We start from the raw sequence: 21,968 nt of genomic DNA on the forward strand, positions 1-21,968 counted from the left end.
CAGGAAGTCCTGGTTTGCCAGGCAGTGATCCAGTCTGTGGGTACAGACCCTGGATTGGGAGGCCAGGTTAAGGGTGTCCCCCCTGACCTGGAGGAAGGGGCTACTGCTAACAGTGCCCCTACCATGTTGTCTTCTGGGGGGGCCACCCCTAGTTGGGTGGTTCAGGACCCCAGAGGAGAGGGCAGGGGGAGGGAAGCCTCACCCCTGGCCCTGGTCCAACCTGAAGGTACAGACCCCAGGTTGGAGGATCAGTTGCAGGTTAACATCCCTGCACTGATGGAAGAATTGTGCAGGACTGCTTCTACAAGCACCCTGACAGTTTTTGACTCTAGGGGTGCCGCTTCTGCAGGGAGGGTACAGAGCCCCAGAGGGGAGGACCAGGGTCAGGTTGTCATCCCTGACCTGGTGGAAGAGAGAGTGGTCAAAGGGTGCCAGGCACCTGGGGCTACCACCCCCCACTCTCCACAGTCACAGTGGTTAGAGAGGCCTGAGGTCGGGCTCTCATCCCTGACAGTTGTCTGGGGCCACTGTGGCTTGCTGTCCTGGTGGACAGAGTTGCCCCTGGGGGGGGGGAGGACGAGAGTCACACCCCGGGGGTGGAGTGGGCAACACCACTGTGTTGGCCCTGGTGGTACTATCTGCCCATTGCAATACATCTGTGAGCAAAGTAAAGTTAGGTGTTGCACAGATGGTGTCTGTAGATGTGGAGAAGGGTTCCCCATGGGTTAGCTTAGTGGGCCCTGAGAGTATGGACAGAGGGATCCAACTGGAGTCAGGAAGGCGTAGAACTGGAACATGCCCCTGCTGTTGTGGGCCTGGGTCCTTGTTCTATCGCCCCAATCAGGGAAGTACATCAAGGTATTGATTGTTCTCCCCTGGCTTTAGGCTGGTAGGGGGTCGTGTTGGACTTTTGCTTTTGCAGGGTCATCCCCAGACTTTTTTGCCTCCTGCCTCCTATATTTTTCTGACATGTTGCTGTTGGCTTTTCAACTCTGAGCACTTTACCACTGCTAACCAGTGCTAAAGTGCATATGCTCTCCTGTTTAAATTGTATGTAAGTGGTTTATCCATGATTGGCATATTTGATTTACTAGTAAGTCCCTAGTAAGGTGCACTAGAGGTGCCAGGGCCTGTAAATCAAATGCTACTAGTGGGCCTGCAGCACTGGTTGTGCCACCCACATAAGTAGCTCTGTAATCATGTCTCAGACCTGCCACTGCAGTGTCTGTGTGTGTATTTTTACACTGTAAATTCGACTTGGCAAGTGTACCCACTTGCCAGGCCTAAACCTTCCCTTTCCTTACATGTAAGGCACCCCTAAGGTATGCCCTAGGTAGCCCCAAGGGCAGGGTGCAGTGTATGGATAAGGTAGGACATATAGTAATGTGGTTTATATGTCCTGACAGTGAAATACTGCCAATTTCGTTTTCACTGTTGCAAGGTCTGTCTCTCTCTCATAGGATAATATGGGGGCTACCTTTAAATATGATTAAAGTGTAGATTCCCCTAGAGAAGAGATGGACAGGTGGAGTTTGGGATCCCTGAACTCACAATTTAAAAATGCATCTTTTAGTAAAGTTGATTTTGAGATTGTGCGTTTGAAAATGCCACTTTTAGAAAGTGAGCATTTTCTTGCTTAAACCATTCTGTGACTCTGCCTTGTTTGTGGATTCCCTGTCTGGGTCAGTTGACAGTTGGGTTGTTTTTCACCTCACACCAGACAGTGACACAAAGGGAGCTGGGGTGTGATCTGCATTCCTGATTAGCCATCTCTGCTAGGAGGGAGGGGTGGAGTGGTCACTCTCATCTGAAAGGACTGTGCCTGCCTCTGACAATGCTGTCTCCAGCCCCCTGGTGTGTGTCTGAGGCCTTGCCTGGGCAAGGCAGGATTTCACAAGAAGGTGTGAGTCCCCTTTGAAGGAAGGTGACTTCAAAGACTAAAATGGGTATAAGAAGGGCACCCAAACTTACAAACTTTAGAAAACACTTCTGGAATCAAGGGGAACCTCTGCCTGGAGAAGAGCTGATCGCTGAGGAACAAGTGCTGCCCTGCCTGTGACTGTGCTTTGTGGAGCTTTCCTGCAGTGCTGCTTCTGCCAGAGTAAGAGGGCAAAGACTGGACTTTGTGTGCCTTCCATCTTGAAGAAGAAATCTCCAAGGGCTTGATGTAGAGCTTGCCTCCTGTTATTGAAGTCTCAGGGATAGCAAAGACTTCTTCCTGCCAGCACCTGGAGTCTCTGGAGAGACCCCTACTCTGCTCTGTGGTGCCCTTCCAGTTCCTGGGACCCTGAAAGGAGAGGCTGGCAGCCTAAGGACAAAAATACACGCACCGCGCACCGTGCGGAGAAAAGATCGACGCGAATCCGATCGCGGCTGAGAAAACGACGCGACGCCGGCTCCGCAGCTGAGAAACGACGCCGCAGGAAACGCGACCGGAGAATCGACGCCCGGAGCAGGAGAAACGACGCGCAGCATCGCTGACGAAGGCTGAGAGATCGCAACCAGCGCCGCGGGACTTCGGACCGTCGCGTGGCTGGCTTTTTCGACGCGCCTCGCCGAGCCGAGCTGTTTTCGACGCATATACCCGTGCCGGGTTATTTTCGACGCACACCGCCCGTGCGGGGTTATTTTTGCCGCAAACCAGGTACATTTTCACGCTAGCAGCGCTAGTGTGTTGTTACAACTACCTAAAGACTCTTTTTATTCTAAACCTTTTAAAAATCATAACTTGACTTGTGTATGTTGGATTTTTGTCGTTTTGGTCTTGTTTTGTCTAGATAAATATTTCCTATTTTTCTAAACTGGTGTTGTGTCATTTTGTAGTGTTTTCATTGAGTTACTGTGTGTGTTGGTACAAATACTTTACGCCCAGCACTCTGAGGTTAAGCCTACTGCTCTGCCAAGCTACCAAGGGGGTAAGCAGGGGTTAGCTGAGGGTGATTCTCTTTTATCCTAACTAGAGTGAGGGTCCTTGCTTGAACAGGGGGTAACCTGACTGTCAACCAAAGACCCCATTTCTAACATATCTCTAGAACTTAATTCAAACTTTCACAAAAACTTTTAAACTCTAAAATAAATGCTAACAGGGACTAACACAAGGCCCTAGCAGGACTTTTAAAAATTTAGAAAAATAGCTCAAATTGCAAAAATCAGTTTCTAATGACAATTTTTGGAATTTAGTCGTGTGATCAGGTATTGGCTGAGTAGTCCAGCAAATGCAAAGTCTTGTACCCCACCACTGATCCACCAATGTAGGAAGTTGGCTCTGTATGTACTATTTCAAAGTAAGGAATAGTATGTACAGAGTCCAAGGGTTCCCCTTAGAGGTAAGATAGTGGCAAAAAGAGATAATACTAATGCTCTATTTTGTGGTAGTGTAGTCGAGCAGTAGGCTTATCAAAGGAGTAGTGTTAAGCATTTGTTGTACATACACAAGCAATAAATGAGGAACACACACTCAGAGACAATTCCAGGCCAATAGGTTTTTGTATAGAAAAATATATTTTCTTGCAGGTAGGTACTTTGGGAACTTTGAATTAGCAAAATAGCATATACAGTTTTCACATAAATGACATATAACTATTTTAAAACTAGACACAGTGCAATTTTCCACAGTTCCTGGAGGGAGTAAGAGTTTGTTAGTTTTTGCAGGTAAGTAAACCACCTACGGGGTTCAAATTTGGGTCGAAGGTAGCCCACCGTTGGGGGTTCAGAGCAACCCCAAAGTTACCACACCAGCAGCTCAGGGCCGGTCAGGTGCAGAGGTCAAAGTGGTGCCCAAAACGCATAGGCTTCAATGGAGAAGGGGGTGCCCCGGTTCCAGTCTGCCAGCAGGTAAGTACCCGTGTCTTCGGAGGGCAGACCAGGGGGGTTTTGTAGGGCACCGGGGGGGACACAAGTCCACACAGAAAGTACACCCTCAGCAGCACGGGGGCGGCCGGGTGCAGTGTGCAAACACGCGTCGGGTTTTCAATAGGTTTCAATGGGAGACCAAGGGGTCTCTTCAGCGATGCAGGCAGGCAAGGGGGGGGGTCCTCGTGGTAGCCACCACCTGGGCAAGGGAGAGGGCCTCCTGGGGGCCACTCCTGCACTGGAGTTCGGATCCTTCAGGTCCTGGGGGCTGCGGGTGCAGTGTCCCTACCAGGCGTCGGGTTCTTAGAAGCAGGCAGTCGCGGTCAGGGGGAGCCTCGGGATTCCCTCTACAGGCATCGCTGTGGGGACCCAAAGGGGGGCAACTCTGGCTACTCACGGTCTCGCAGTCGCCAGGGAGTCCTCCCTGAAGTGATTGTTCTCCACAAGTCGAGCCGGGGGCGTCGGGTGCAGATTCAAGCCTCACGCTTCCGGCGGGAAACACAAGTTGTTTCAAAGTTGCTTCTTTGTTTCAAAGTTGCAGTCTTTGGTGAACAGGGCCGCTGTCCTCAGGAGTTCTTGGTCCTTCTAGATGCAGGGCAGTCCTCTGAGGACTCAGAGGTCGCTGGTCCCTGGGGAAAGTGTCGCTAGAGCAGTGTCTTTAGAAGTGGGGAGACAGGCTGGTAGAGCTGGGGCCAAAGCAGTTGGTGTCTCCGTCTTCTCTGCAGGGTTTGTCAGCTTAGCAGTCCTCTTCTTCTTAGGTTGCAGGAATCTGAGTTCCTAGGTTCTGGAGAGCCCTTAAATACAAACTTTAAGGGCGTGTTTAGGTCTGGGGGTTAGTAGCCAATGGCTAATAGCCCTGAGGGTGGGTACACCCTCTTTGTGCCTCCTCCCGAGGGGAGAGGGGCACATTCCTATCCCTATTGGGGGAATCCTCCATCTGCAAGATGGAGGATTTCTAAAAGTCAGAGTCACCTCAGCTCAGGACACCTTAGGGGCTGTCCTGACTGGCCAGTGACTCCTCCTTGTTTTTCTCATTAACTCCTCCGGCCTTGCCGCCAAAAGTGGGGCCGTGGCCGGAGGAGGCGGGCAACTCCACTAGCTGGAGTGCCCTGTGGTGCTGTAACAAAGGGGGTGAGCCTTTGAGGCTCGCCGCCAGGTGTTACAGTTCCTGCAGGGGGAGGTGTGAAGCACCTCCACCCAGTACAGGCTTTGTTACTAGCCACAGAGTGACAAAGGCACTCTCCCCATGTGGCCAGCAACATGTCTGGTGTGTGGCAGGCTGCTAGAACTAGTCAGCCTACACGGATAGTTGGTTAAGGTTTTAGGGGGCACCTCTAAGGTGCCCTCTGGGGTGTATGTTACAATAAAATGTACACTGGCATCAGTGTGCATTTATTTTGCTGAGAAGTTTGATACCAAACTTCACAGTTTTCAGTGTAGCCATTATGGTGCTGTGGAGTTCGTGCATGACAGACTCCCAGACCATATACTCTTATGGCTACCCTGCACTTACAATGTCTAAGGTTTTGTTTAGACACTGTAGGGGCATAGTGCTCATGCACTTATGCCCTCACCTATGGTATAGTGCACCCTGCCTTAGGGCTGTAAGGCCTGCTAGAGGCGTGACTTATCTATACTGCATAGGCAGTGTGAGGTTGGCATGGCACCCTGAGGGGAGTGCCATGTCGACTTACTCATTTTGTCTTCACTAGCACATACAAGCTGGCAAGCAGTGTGTCTGTGCTGAGTGAGGGGTCCCCAGGGTGGCATAAGACATGCTGCATCCCTTAGAGACCTTCCCTGGCATCAGGTCCCTTGGTACCAGGGGTACCAGTTACAAAGGACTTATCTGGATGCCAGGGTGTGCCAATTGTGGAAACAAAAGTACAGGTTTGGGAAAGAACACTGGTGCTGGGGCCTGGTTAGCAGGCCTCAGCACACTTTCAAATCAAAACTTAGCATCAGCAAAGGCAAAAAGTCAGGGGGTAACCATGCCAAGGAGGCATTTCCATTACAACTATGTAGAGATGTAAGAGCATGTGAAGCACATGACGAAGATACAAGCTAATTGTGCAAGCAGGGACATGTTATAGGTACACGGTGTCCAGATCAGCATTGCAACCATTACACACCACTACATTAGTACAAGTGTCTGGTCAAACCAAAAGTTCAGCACATAGGCTGTCAATATGTCTGGACTTCTAGAAACAAGAATGAGTGACTCATCCAGAGTAAATGAACACATTTCAAGGTACAGACCCCCAAACCATTGAAGGAAGGGATTTGTCAGACATTGTCCTGTAGAATAGGCAAGCATTGAAGTGGTTGAAGTCAGCAGGTTGACCCTTATCACATACCACACCAAAGTAATCCAGCATCACATAATCCGAGATGGTAGTACAACAGTCCTTGATCACCGGGACATTAATATCCAATTCTCATGCATCTGGTGGTATGACACAAACATATGTCAGTGTTGTGGCACAGGCACTGTGGCCTGCAATGATGAAACGCATCTACAGCTATATACAGGTCATGCAAAAAGAGTGTTTAGCGAATGTGAAGGAAAAGTTACTTGGTCAAAAGCTAGGACTACATATTTTCAGACCACATGATGCATCAGGCACACCACAAGACACAAAACAAGTGCAATGTGCATTTCTGTGCCTCCACCCAAACATTATGCAAATTGTCTTGGTACAGGCCTCATACATCCAAACTCTGCGACCTACATTACCTGGAACAATCCATGCCCACTTTGTGTGTCAGAACAGCATCAGATACCAGCCAATGTCACAACTCTGAAATGCCCACATGAAGGTGCATTGGCTTTACAAAGAACAAAACAAGGAGTATAGGCTTGAGAACATGCCTATGACACATGGCAAGCAACTGGAAAATAAAGTACTTTGCAAGGAAACAGACATAAACAAAGCAACATCATCAAGGTGGGGATGCGTCAAAAGCTATCTTATTAAACAGCCTTTGGCTGAATATTGCAGAGTGTCAGCTCCCTAGCTGTTTCTCGAACACTCAACTCCACACTTTCTCACAACTACAGTTCATTGTACAGTCACAGTCAGTACATCACATGACATAATTACACTCATGAAAAGTAGCTGTTGATGAGATCTTCCAGCAAATCAGCTCCTTCCTCTTCACCACTGTCATCCTCACTTGGTATTTCAGGAGTCTCACACGTTGGCACTGCAGGCTCCCCCTCTTCTGGGATGTACGGGATATTCCTCCACAGGGTGATTGTAGGAAGTTGGCTCTGTATATACTATCTCAAAGTGAGAGATAGTGTGCACAGAGTCCAAGGGTTCCCCTTAGAGGTTGATAGTGGCAAAATTAGATAATACTAATGCTCTATTTTGTAGCAGTGTGGTCAAGCAGTAGGATTATCAGAGGGTAGTATTAAGCATTTGTTGTACACACACAGGCAATAACATACACTCAAAGACTTAACTCCAGGCCAATAGGTTTTTATATAGAAAAATATTATTTTCTTAATTTATTTTAGAACCACAAAATTCAAAATTCAGGAAAGTACATAAATTGTAAAGTACTTGACATAGGAAAATATGGAACTTTGAATTAAAACAAGGAATGGGACATAAGTGAAACAATGAGTCACTCACTTCATGATTGTAACATCTGACATTGCACACACAGAATCAGGGCAGACATGACTTACCAACCAGCCTGCCCTCTCTAGGTTCAGTTTTGACATCAGCTGGGGTATGCTGCTGTTCTGCATTATGAAGGAATCTTCGACTGATCCTGAATAATGGGCAGAGACTTGTGTTATGTAGAGATCCACCAAATAGACAACTTGCATGTTGATGCAATGCTATGTCTTTCTGTTGCAATAGACTTGTTCAGTGGCCTGAGGTGGCACCAAGCCAACATGTGCGCCATCAATAGCCCCACCACATGTGGTCGGTGGGCAAGACCATAAAATTCAGCCTTCACATTGGCTAAATCCTCATGTCAAGGAAACCCGATATAGCTGTCAATGTGTTTCAACATTGCTGAGAGGAAATCCTTCAACACCAGACTGAACATAGGTTGGGACAAGCCAGCAGATAGGGCCACGGTATGTTGGAATGAACCTGTGGCTAGCAAGTGCAATACTGACATGACTTGTACAGTGGGTGATATGCAATCAATCATGTAATTTTCAAGTGCGCTACTCACCCGTCAGGGTCTCAAAGCGCTGGGGGGGGGTCCTACTGTTCGAATAGCCATGTTTTGAGGCGTTTCCTGAAGGTCAGGAGTTCCTGTGTCTGGCGTATGAGGAGTGGTAGGGAATTCCAGGTTTTGGCGGCGAGGTGAGAGAAGGATCTACCACCGGCGGTGGTGCGGCGAATGTGGGGGATGGAGGCGAGTGCGAGGCTGGTGGAGCGGAGCTGGCGGATGGGAGTGTGGAAGGTGAGTCTGTCGTTGAGGTAGGCCAGACCTCTGTTGTTGAGGGCTTTGTGTGTGTGGGTGAGTAGTTTGAAGGTAATCCTCTTTGATACGGGCAGCCAGTGTAGGTCTCTGAGATGGGCAGAGATGTAGTTGTGGCGCGGAACGTCGAGGATGAGTCGGGTGGAGGCGTTTTGGATACGTTGCATTTTCGTTTGTGGTTTGGCCTTGGTTCCTCCATAGAGTGCGTTGCCGTAGTCCGGTCGGCTGCTGACCAGGGTGTGGGTAACTGTCTTTCTGGTTTTGACAGGAATCCACTTGAATATTTTGCGGAGCTTGCGGAGGGTGTTGTAGCAGGAAGAGGAGACTGTGTTACCCTGCTGAGTCATGCTGAGCCCAAGATGATTCCCAGGTTTCGTACTTGGGTGGTGGGTGTGGGTGCGGCTCCTAGGGAGGTAGGCCACCAGTAGTCGTTCCAAGCAGAGGGGTTACTGCCGAAGATGAGGATCTCTGTTTTGTCTGTGTTTAACTTGAGGCGACTTGATTACATCCAGTTGGCGATGGCGTGAAGTCCATTGTGGAGGTAGTTTCTTGCGGTTGTAGGGTCTTTTGTGAGGGAGATGATCAGCTGGGTGTCGTCTGCGTAGGTTACTATGTTGATGTGGTGGGATCGTGCGATGTTGGCGAAGGTGCCATGTAGACGTTGAAGAGTGTTGGGCTGAGGGAGGATCCCTGGGGGACGCCACAGATGGTATTGGAGAGGTCGGACAGGTAAGGTGGAAGGCGGACTCTCTGGGTTCTGCCAGAGAGGAATGAGGAGATCCAGTCGAGGGCTCTGCCGCGGATCCCGGCGATGTGGAGGTGTGTTCGGAGGGTGTGGTGACAAACGATGTTGAAGGCCGCGGAGAGGTCCAGGAGGATGAGCGCTGCTGTTTCACCTTCATCGAGCATGGTCCTGATGTCATCTGTAGCAGCAATGAGTGCGGTCTGGATAAGAATGCAGAATGGATAACTAATAGCTGGCATCACATCTGGCTCCAGCAGACAGCATACATCCACTATTGTTTGTCTATGCAGGCAATAGAGCATAATAATATGCTATTGCTCTGTGGTCTGAAGGTCTGACAGAGGAAGTGTGACAGGAGGTTGTCGTATCCTCCCTCTCCCAGGGTACCTATGTGTGACAAGACCTGATATGGAACATTAGTCAGTGTGTCTGCAGCAATGTACATAATGCATGCCAAAAATGTCAAGTGACAAAGCTTTTCTGACTAGATAGACCTGACACACAGTACACATCACAGCTGGCAAGTACACACATGTGACCCCCATGGTTGTCAACACATGTGTCCACAACACAGATTTGGATGAAACACAAAGATGTGCTACATAATTGCCCCTTGAGATGTGACTGTGTATTCCACGCGCCAAAAAGACCGTTGGTAGGGGTGCACCACTGTCAAAAGCCATCTGTGCCCTGCAACACACTACACTGGTGGTTGTGTAGAAGGACTTCCATGACAAGACAGAATAAAGATGTTTGTGATGCACAAAAACATATATTGTATGGGTGACACAGTTTACAAAGCCAAATACAGCACTTCAGGCCGCCAAAATGGCAGCTGCCTGACCTACTCCACTGGACATTAGGAACCGCCCGCGACCACTAGCGGAGGTCTTCAGGGCGGTTCAAACCACGGCAGACACAGCCATAGGCTAATGCTATTGCTTTTGGCAGTCACAGCCCAATGGCTGTGTCTGCCCGTGGTGACGAACGTGTACATAGCGGACGTGACCACCATGTTGTGCACATATACTCACTTGACTCCTCACACTACTGCCAGCAACACCTCAACAACCTGGGCTGCTATATGCCACTTCTGGGAACAATCATGCCACCTCCAGAGGGTGACAGGGCTTCTGCCTTCTCTCCAGAGGAGCTGAAAAGGCTTGTGATGAGGTCACATTGTGTTGTGTCAGGTTTGTAGGGTCCTAGATCCTCCTTGTGTTGGATGCACATAACTAGGTAAGGATACTTTACCACCATCCACTGACATCTCTTTCTTCATGATTGTTGTAAATGTTGGACAACATGTATGTGCATGACAATGTGTATAGTTTCACAGATCTTTCAACCCACACCTGGCCTTTCTAAACTGTTGTCTGGAATCCATATCACGACTCACTCTGCCCTTCAGGTTTCCACGCACACCGCATGCCAAATTGCTGACGAGTAATGGGAGTAATTTGTGTTGTCTGCCTACAATTGTGTGTGTTTCAGCCTGATTGCTGATCCATTTGCTATTGCTATGAAAATCTGACTTTGTGGGCAGTGCTGTTGTCATCCAGGACAAAGGCAGATGTTAACTGTTTGGATATGTGTTTGTTAATGCAATCGGGGTGTCAATGCATTGTGTTCTGTTTTGTATCGTAAATATTTAATCTTGTGTGGTCCAATGTCAGAATGTATGGTGTTAGACTTGTCCCACTGATATGGATTGTAGATTTGTCTCATGTGTGGCAGCTTGAGTTTTCTTTGTGCAGACAACGAAGGTGGTCAATTGTGCTATCTGTTTGCATTTGAGTGTGCATGTGTTCACTTTGTTGTGTGTACTTTGTAGCTATTTCAGTTAGATGTATGTCCCATGCAGCTACTGTTGTATTTGCTTTCTGGATTTGCACTTCCACATTCTGCAGATAGGCATGCCACTTGGCTCTAGTATTGTTTGTCCCTGAGATATGTGTAGGTCCAGTTCCTGTGTAAATGCTGTTATCGGGGCATGTGCAAAGTGTGATGTATTCCAGTGCAGCATCCTTCTTGAGTGCTCCTGATGCCCCATCCCTATTGTGCAGTTATTGTTTGCATAGTGAGCTTTGCATATTTGTCTCTCAAACTATTGTGCATCCCTTCTATTGTGTTGCAATGTGGGTGATGTGTGGGTCCATACCAGGGATATTTCATGGGAGTGGTGCTTGTGTTCCATACTTATATGTGCTGAATCTGATTACAGTCCATGGCATGTGTGCAATGTGAGGTTATTGGTTGTATTTGTAGATGTGATGTTGCTGTGGCGTAGGTGTTGTGTGACACAATGTTGTGTAAACTGCACTGTCCCTGTGCCTAAGATGTGTAGACATGTGTTTTTGTGTAGTGTTACGGTGCAGTGCAAGTGACCTGCCCAAAGGGGGTGTTTACTGGCTGCAAATGTGCCCTTCTTTGTGAATGACTCTGAATGTGTACAAGTGTACTTGATGCCTGTAGTGTGACCCCATTATCATGTGGATGACGGCACGACAATCCGTTGTTGAGCATAATGACATAGGTAGGTGTGTGTACTTACGGTCGGTTGCATCCACCTCGGTGTGGATTTTGTGCACCTTCGTTGTGCAGCAGCAGGACGTGGGATGGGCTCCATGGCGGCACAGGATTTGTAACTCTGCCTGCAGGTGAGTTGATTCCTTTATATTCTCCGTTTCCTCCTGCTGAGACATGGTGATTAGACTGCCGCGGTCACATTGGTGGTGTGCAACTTCATAATGTGGCTGGTGGAAAGAATGTCTCCACAGGACTGTTTGTGCTTCCTCATCACCTTAGCGGCTTGCACTGCCTGGCGGCGCAGGTGGGATGGCGGTAGTCTTTACTCTATAGGCCTGCATGACTCATAATACAGTTGTCTGACCACAAAGCGATCAGCCCGTCACGTGCACCATGACAGTGCACAGACTGCCAAACTTGCAATAAGGCCCAAAGTTATTCCTTTGGTGGACAGCAATGCACAAAAATAACATCTTATACAACTATTCTTGACAAAGTGCTGTTTAATCAGGTTGAGACATACTTATCGTCTTTCCTAGGTGGTTTTGCCAGAAGACTAATATTAACAGTAAGATCAGGTAATCTGCAACTTACAGAACTAATATGTATTTGGGCTGAATAAACATATGAATCTTACAAGTCTCTTCTTTTCGCAGGCAAAAAACAAGACCAGTACAACTGTTCTGCACTAGCTGGACTACTGAGACGGAATTTAAAAGCATTATTTCTTAAACACGACATGGAAACAGCTAATAAATGTATTACTTTTATAATGACACCCTCGAATGATCAAGTAACTTGTTACTGATTATTTAAATGTTTTTAAAAAAAAATTAAAATATTTTTACTGTGACTATATACATGGCAGAGAATTGTATCTCTATTTTACAGTACATTAATTGTTGATCCCTACAGGAGTCTTAATCAAGCTTGAGATTTGCAAATTCACAACGTTGTTAACTTTTCACACCTTTCATAATGTTGTTTTAAATTTCGCATACCATCTGTCATTGCCCCATAATACAACCAAAGTTATGAATATCTAAAGTTAGCAGAAAGGTAGCATGAAAACAGTATGCTCAAGCTCCACAATACAACCACATTTACATCATAGCATCAATTACGATATGTATTTCAATCAATATATCATGTTTCCATAAAAGAAATAAGCAATGTTGATTAAAATGATAATCACATAGCAGCATAAAAGCAGTGCGTCCTGACTCCACAATATAAAGGAAAACATACACATCAACATATTAATTGATGTACCACTTGAAATCAGTATGCTCCAGATCCCGAATATTTACACACATACACACGCAAACACACAGCCAGTAACATATCTTCGATAAATTACCTGTGTGTTTGCAACACGGTGGTGGCAAGTACTTTTAAAAAATAATCATGGCTGAAATTCAACTCGGAAAATCAAACTACTTTAACTAAACCATAACCGATTATGATTTCCCCCCACAATAAGTTGTATAAAAACTCAATAAAGCAATCCTTTAACAGTGAATTCGAAATAAAAGAAAAGAAACGTCCCTTTTCAGCGACCTGCAGTTATAGTCTAACTATAAACATGCACAATTGATTCACGAACCTTACAAAACAATTCAGACATATTTAGATTCAAACATTAAAGCAAATATAGAGAAATCTGGAGCAGATAATTGCTCCATGCCTCAAACGTTTACAAGTTTGGAAAAAAATATTTATAATAATTTTTAAGAGCAGCAGATATAATACGTGTTAGACATGCCAGCCTCCACTGCTTTCAAGAACGCTCATGTGGCTTTATTGCATGCTAAATCAAATTCTTAACAATTTCTGATATTTATTTAGCGGAGCCTAGATAATAAGTTTTTTTTTTCGCTTAGAAATGTTTTAATTAATTATTGTCTGATACACATAAATGTATTGTGATTGATTTTGTGTAAAATGTACATACATACAGCCAAAGATGCACTCCAAAACATTAATTGGAGGAGAAGAGAAAGAATGAAAAAATGCTTTTGTATAATGGTCTGTGAACATTATAGATATATAGACAAGTTATACTGTTCTCTCACAAGTAGCATACCTACCCTGTTCTGCTTGCTAGCATCCCCTCCTGCTCCCTGGAGACTATTTAAAAGGACTCCAAAGCACGGCACTGCACTACTGCTAAAACGTCTCACAACCCCTACTGGCATCCCCAGCATCCCCTTGATTTCCACTCTGGACAACATGCATGCCATTGCAACAATTGCACAACTGGCAACACCAGAGTGACATACTTAGCAGCTTCTATTCTCTGAAAAGGTGCAGACACACTGGCATGGCAATAATAGACTTTATTTACTATCACTCATCTGCCATTTGGGTGATGACAGTACGGAAAACAAGATCCAGTGTCAGGCTAGCGAGGGCTGTTGCTGATGAGCAAACGGATATTTACTATATCTGAACTCCAGGGGACCAAAAATATAAATACAAATAAAATTATAAGATGGTGGTGTATACAATATTCTTCTTATCGTTTAGTTCTATTCAGTTTCTAAGGTGCCCAACCCCCTGGGCATCCAGGCGCTGGCACAAATCCGTTCTTGCCCAGATCTGAGCTGAAAAGGGAAGGCTTTTGGATCTTTCATAAACTTTTCAGTGCATGCCAGTGTCTCCAGCACCATAGGGAGGTCATTCCATCAATTTACCGAAGGAGCCTGGATTACTTTCCCGCCGAACGTACAACTACTAAAGGCGTAAGAGGACACTATCGTCTGGTTTTGTGATTTTAAACACCTTCATAGAACATAACTTGCCAACAACAGAAGTGTTGGTATGTGTGTGATGCAATGTTTGATGAAGCAGGACCACAACTCTGAATTTCACCCAGTCAGCGGTAAGCAGCCAGTGCAGTATATGTAGCATTCGGGCTGTGATTTTCCCATCCTTTAGCACCTGTAACAAGACGTGTAACAACATTTATATTTTTTTGCAGTCTTCTCGGAATCTTCTGACATGCTCCTATAAACATGTAGCAACAGTAATTTATACTTGCTCTAATGGTGGCCCGAGCACCAAATGAGAATGGCACTGATACCGTCGTCACACAGATACGGCTGAAGTTTGGGCAAAACATAGATAGTCATAGGTTTTAGGAACCCGATATTCTATGGTGAGGCGATTGCCCAAAATAATGCCCAGGGCATTTACTTATTTTGGAAACGTCAAATTTCACATTCCCATGGGCATCCCTTGATGGCTGAAAAACAATTTCTTCACTCTAGCGAGGGCCACTGGAATTAGGCAATTTTGCAGCCGCAACATTTTCCGCATAGTTATGGATTTGCCACATAGTGCTTCATATGCTTCACAATCTGCATGTTTCCTAGCTCAAGAGGATTAACACGAGTGTTACCGCGCAGTTGAAGGCGCTTCGCAAAGATTGACTGGACTCGTTTCCGTTGCTTACTGATGTATTTATTTTTTAAACTGGCATTGATAAGGTGAAAGTTATGTCAAGACTGTTAACGTGTAAAAATGAGAAAATAACAAAATAATACTATCACAAAATGCACTGCATTACTCCACTTATTTTGCGTTTCCTTGCCACATAATTTATTCAACCCTGCTGCTTAACTTAGTCCTCCAGTCATATAATTCCAGTGCCGCCGACTATGGCCCTCCAACACACTGTAAACAATATGTTTTTTTCCGGGCATCCAGGGCATGCCGTTTGTTGGAAAATGGGTTATTGGTAGGGCAGGTAGGTACCTACACCTAGCAACAAGCCACTAACCTCCACATAGGTACAGTTAGGTCTCAGTAAATTAATCCCAGCTCAACCCTTGGTAGCTTGGCAACGAGCGTCAAGGCTTAATTTAGGAGACAAAGTGTAAAGCATTCAAATATCACAAAACAGTAATTAAATAAAACACAGGAAACAGTTTAAAAATCCAAAACCAATTTCTAAAAATAGCTTATATTTTTATCTTTAAAATGACACAAAAACGATTAAAATCGGTTCAGGGGAACCGGAGATATGAATTTTTAAAGTATTATTATTTTCTAGCGCTTAGAAACAAAAAGCGCCAATCGGGTCATCTGGTTGCACCAGGACCGGGGCAAAGTCAAACTTTCAGGCCGACCGCGATGGAGCCCTGCTCGGCTACAAGTCGCGGGAGGCCTCGGTTAAAAAGTTACCTTCTGACTTAGTCTCTTTTTTGATGTTTTTCTTCCCCGGGATGAACCTGCCAGTTGAATCCGACCTCCTGGAGCCCTTGTCCGGATACTCGAAGTCGGTTTCCTCGGTGGTGATTTTTACCTTCGGACTTAGTCGTTTTTTCGAGATGAAAATCCTTCGACCGGGGTAAACCTGGATCTTGATCCGACGTCCGTGGAGCCCTTCTCGGATTCGATGGCTGGGAGGTCCCGGTCAACTTTTTACCTTCGGACTTAGTCTCTTTTTTGGATGTTTTTCTTTACCGGGACGAACCACGAAGTCAGGCCGGGTCGCGGTTGAGGCTTGGCAAAGATAAAGCAAGGCTGTGCGCTCAGAGATCCCATAGCAAAAAAAAAAAAAAAAAAAAAAAGATCCAGAATCCTTCCTGGAGGTGAACTGATGATGTACTAGAGCGTAATCTGTATCTGACTGTGACGCGCGGGTTCTATCTTCGTCTCCTGGAGACACAGAGTAGAAGGTCTCCCTTTATGAAGCACCTGTAAGCTCCGCCCGCTGAGCCACGCCCCGTCCACCCTCGAATGTAAGTAAAGAAATTCCCGCTTTTTACCAGGATGACGGACAGCTTTCCAAAACGACCCCACTGCGTTTACCGCCGATTCCGGTGGTGCGTTGTTGATGCACAGAAGCACGAGGACATCTCCACAGAGACACACTAGTAACAATAACATTGCCAAAGGCACACAAGGTTGCTGGAGACGTTTACCCCGTGGCCCGTCAGGTACCCCTAGTGTACAATATAAACGTGGCCCATCAGGTACCCTTAGTGTACAATATAAACAGGGCGTATAAAACATGCTAGGTAACGCTTACTGACATACTCGTAGAAAATACTCCGGTTGGTTCGGTCACGATGCTCATGTTTACAGAAACTAAACCTCAACAATGAAACACTTACCAATATAAACGTAGCAGGTGCCCCAGTTGAAGCTCAGCTTCTGGAAAGGACAAGCCACCCTAACTCTCGGACTTGGCAAAGATAAAGCAAGGCTGTGCGCTCAGAGATCCCATAGCAAAAAAAGATCCAGAATCCTTCCTGGAGGTGAACTGATGATGTACTAGAGCGTAATCTGTATCTGACTGTGACGCGCGGGTTCTATCTTCGTCTCCTGGAGACACAGAGTAGAAGGTCTCCCTTTATGAAGCACCTGTAAGCTCCGCCCGCTGAGCCACGCCCCGTCCACCCTCGAAGAAGGTAAAGGAATTCCCGCCTTTTACCAGGATGATGGACAGCTTTCCAAAACGAGCCCACTGCGTTTTTACCGCCGATTCCGGTGATGTGTTGTTGATGCGCAGAAGCACGAGGACATCTCCACAAAGACGCACTAGTAACAATAACATTGCCAAAGGCACACAAGGTTGCTGGAGACGTTTACCCCGTGGCCCATCACGTACCCCTAATGTACAAAATAAACAGGGTATATAAAACATGCTAGGTAACGCTTACTGACATACTCGTAGAAAATACTCCGGTTGTGTAGGCCACGATGCTCATTTTACAGAAACTAAACCTCAAAGGAAGCACTTACCAATATAAACGTAGCAGGTGCCGCAGTCGAAGCTCAGCTTCTGGAAAGGACAAGCCACCCTAACTCTCGGGCTCCCTTTATGAAACACCTGTAAGCTCCGCCCGCTGAGCCACGCCACGTCAACCCTCGAAGTAGGTAGGGGAATTCCCACCTCTTGCCAGAATGATGGACAGCTTTCCAAGGCGACCCCACTGCGTTTGCCGCCGACTAGCGTGGTGCGTCGCTGATGCGCAGGGGCGCGAGGAACTCTCCGCGGGGACGCACTAGTGGCAATGACATTGCCGGGGGCACACAAGGTTGCTGAAGACCTTTTGCCCCCGTGGCCCATCACGTACCCTAGTGTACAATGTGGACGCGGCAGATGCCGTGTTTGAAGCTCACCTTCTGGAAAGGACGGCCCACCCTGGCTCTTGGGCTTAGCAGGGATGGGGCGGGGCGGGGCTGTGCGCTCAGAGATCCCATGGCGGAGGGGATCTGGAATCCTTCCTGGAGGTGAGCTGATGATGTGCTGGAGCGTGGTCTGTGTCTGACTGGGACGCGCGGTTTCTGTCTTCCTCTGCTGGAGACACAGAGTGGAGGGTTTCTCCCCTTGTGGAGCACCTGTGGGCTCCGCCCGCTGAGCCACGCCCCGTCCACCCTCGAGGTAGGTAGGGGAGTTCCCGCCTTTTTTACCAGGATGATGGATGGACGACTAAGTATTTTTTACCCATGTTTCTAATTATGTATTGTATGTGCAGATGTGTGTGTATAAGTCATGTGTGTGTGTGTGTATAAATATATATATATATGTATATATGTTGTTTCTGTGCCTGGCATGTTTCTATGAATTTCTGCTCTCTTTTTATCACACTTATCTACTCATCGCTCTTATGTCATGTCTCTATCAAACTATCCTCCATTCTCACTCGGACTCATCCCAAATCCCTTCGACCACTTCCATCTCCTAAATATCTCTGCCTAAGCTCATCCCTCCACCCCCACATCTAACTCACCAAACCTCACTCTACCTCTGTGACCTCCCACACAACCCTACTAAATTCTCCTGCATTCATCTCACCCTGCTACTATGCTCTCCCTAACCCTTCCACATCCTCTTTCCCCTCCGCCCCCCTTTTATTCATCTCAAGCCTTTGGATTGAGCAATTGAAGGATAAACTCCCAATTAACACTTCTGGATTTCTTTCCTCCTCCACCCCTCCATTACTCCAGTCAATCTAACTAACAAACTCTCATATCCGCAACTCAAATTAACTCATAATAATACTAAAACTGTACTCCTTATTAAATTATACTAATCCATCACTAATTCTTGTTGGGTACCGGAGTAGCGTGCTACTCATCGAAAAGCGCTTCGACGCCTCGTCAGGGGTAGTAAGCGCTATATAAATACGATTACAATTACAATTACAATTACAATTTCCGCGTCGGGTCGGTCACTTTATGGAGCTTTTTTAAAAAAATTCTCCAATCTTTTCCAAACTTCTGGGGCTTCACCCAGATGTTCTTTCAAGGTTCTTTTGGGGTCCACAGCTCACCCCAAGGGTCCAGAAGTTCTGTGATGGTCCTTGGGAAGTGCGGACTTCAACTCCCAGAATGCACCTGGCGCAAACTCCTTTTTGGCCACTGGACAGTGGTCAGCTGGTCACTTTTTCAGGATTTGGTGCAGGGGACTCTGGATAGCAATTTTTCACCTGTAGCAAACAGGGAGTCCCTCCTTGAACCAGTTGAAGCCAGGCAAAGTCCTTCTTGTGGTGAAGCCCAAGTGTGCAGCTGGTGCAGTCTTTCTGAGTGCAGGGTCCAGGTGCAGGCCAGGGGTTCAGCAGGGCAGTCCTTCTTCTCCTTGTAGTTCCTTCTTCTTGAAATTTGGTGGGGATCTGAGGTGTGGGTGCAGGTCTGCCAGTTTTATCCTTGCTTCTGGGTGAAAAGCAGGGGGGCCCTGGTTCTCCAATCAGGAACAGGGTCGTCCCCCTGTGATGACCACTTCCTGGGAAGTGTGGCAAAAATCCATCCCAGAAGGCAACAGTCTCTAAAAATCCAACATGGATGAATCTGATTTTTGGAGGTTACATCTGGCTGAGCCCACCCACTGGTGTGGCTAAAAATCATAAACACACCCCTCTCCTGCCCTCTCCTAATCTAATCAAGGGGGTTGCAGGATGTGGGGTTGCAGGATGTGGGGGTGTTGCTGGGTGCTTCAAATGTCCTTCTCTGCCTTTGAAGACCAGTTTGGCCGCCCTCCCCCTTCCTGCCTCACCATCTGCTGAGGGGAGATTTCTCTCCCCCAAGCACATTCCTTTGTGTGAAGTCAGGCCACTTCACACCTCATCAAGGTAGCCTGGCAGAAGCTGCTGCAGGCTGGCCAATCAGAGCACAGCAGCAAAAACAATGCAGAGCTGAAATTGACAACTTTTTAGGTAAAGTCTAAACTTTTTACCTTAACAAGTTATATTAAATCCAACAACTGGAAGTTGTGGGATTTATTACAACAATTAATTCGATACCAAATTCTTGGTATGTAACATTTAAGGAGACTTTAAAATTTAAAATAAAGTCTGCCCATTCTAGCCTATGAAGGCCATTTACTTCAATGAGGGAAAAACGAATTTGGCTGTTTTTACCTCACCAGGGCTTATAAATCTATTTTTATAAAGTCCCTGCTTATAGTTACATGGCACCCAGCCCTAGGGGCACATAGGGCACACCTTAGGGGTGACTTATATGTAAAAATAAGGTAGTTTAAGACTTTGGAAGTACCTTTAATTCCAAAGTCGAATTTGCATATAACTTTAATTTAAAAGCAGCCAGCAGGGCAGGCTTGCTTTTAAAATGACACTGGGCACCTCAGCAATGCACCTAGGTGTGCACCACCTATGCTGTGGTCCCTAAACCTACATGCCCTACCATATACTAGGGACTTATAGGTAGGTTAACTTAGCCAATTATAATTAGCCTAATTTGCATATCCATTTTACACAGAGCACAGGCCCTGGGACTGGTTAGCAGTACCCAGGGCACCTTTAAAGTCAGGAAAACACCAGCAAAAAGAGGAAAATGGGGGCAAAAAGTTATGGGGCCTCTGCAATCAGCCCTGTTTTCTCACACAGTTCATCCTTCATCCATCCGTCACTCCCTATAACTAGCACGGTTAACTACCCAACGTCAGCCTTGCAATCTCCAGATAAAGAATGTACCAGTTTGGTATTATCAGCATATATTTGAAAATCAATTGCAATGAGTATCTTTTACAACCAGGTGCTGCTACTCAGCCTGAGCAGTAGCACCTCTTCAGTAGACCATGCCATTCCAGTGGTAAAGAGAGCTTCAAGACCACAATATTTTCTAACATTTTAATAAGGAAATGGGTCTCTGTGATAGGCCCAGATGTTACACTATTCACTGAGTACAGCAATTACCTGTTACCCATATTACGGACAATTCAGAATAAAACCTTCAGTCACATGCCTTTTTCCAATCTCTGTGATGACTGATGCTAGGGGGAGAATAAATACCGTAATCAGGTATGGTGGACAGAGGTCCTTAGGACACTGTAATGTTCATTGTTGTTCACAATTTCTCAAGAGCTCACTTCAGTTAATGAGAAGGGGGCATGGCCTAAGTCTGCAAGTGTGGTTTAAAGGAGGATTCTCCAGACACGCTAACACCATTTTGAATTAATCTGATTTTCTTTCCATTAAGAGCTCCTGGCTGTTTGACTCAGCAAAGACATCCTTTTGGTTTTCAGTTAAACTTCAGTTTTATGTCTCATGCAGCTGACTGCATCAACAAAACCACTACCTTGCCCAGAATGTTCCAAATGCTGATTGTAACAAACCCGGTTATTAGTTCTGAAGGATGAGAGGCCTTCTCAAGTTATAATTCCACAATCCTCTCCTTACCTCAGAACCAACACCCAATTGTAGCACTTGACTCTGTCAGGGTAGGGAAATAGAGCAGTTCAAGGCCTACTCAGGGGAGGAGGAGTGGGCTGGTTATCTCCATTCGCTGGCAAGCAACAACAAAACTCAATAAATTATTGTCCAGTCAGTGCTTTTTCTTTTAAAAAGATAAACTACATTTATTACACACACACTACTACATACTACACAATAATTTAGAAATATGTACATAAAGTAGATGAAAATACTTTGGTGACATTCTCAAACCACATTTGACCCCTCGTGAGTTAGGAACTCCATAACCACAATGAACCTCCAACTACACCATATGCATCATCACTATATAAGTGGGTGTCATGCTAAATAAAGTAAGGCTACTGGCTTTGTCAATGGGTCATCACATAAAAGTATAAGGTAAGCGTTTTGGCTTTGTCAAGGTGTCACCACATTCTAAGCGCAATAATTACATGTTAGAAGTCACCATCATACCAATGGGCTCAATAAACATATTAAAATGAAATCATTATCATCGATAAAATCATGGCAGTGTCTCTCAATAATCATTGAGTAATATTGAAATCAAAATAACATATGCCAGAATTTTCTTCACACCCAGCAGGCTGCATCATGTAGGACTAACTACTACGTCTCACTACACTCCTAAGCTGTAGAGCAAAACCTCCAGCCTCAGCAATGCTTTTGAAATGAATGTAGCCCAGCCTTAGGGGTCCTAACTTCTC

The sequence above is a fragment of the Pleurodeles waltl genome, chromosome 3_1, assembly GCF_031143425.1.
Source record: "Pleurodeles waltl isolate 20211129_DDA chromosome 3_1, aPleWal1.hap1.20221129, whole genome shotgun sequence".
NCBI classification, from domain to species: domain Eukaryota; kingdom Metazoa; phylum Chordata; class Amphibia; order Caudata; family Salamandridae; genus Pleurodeles; species Pleurodeles waltl.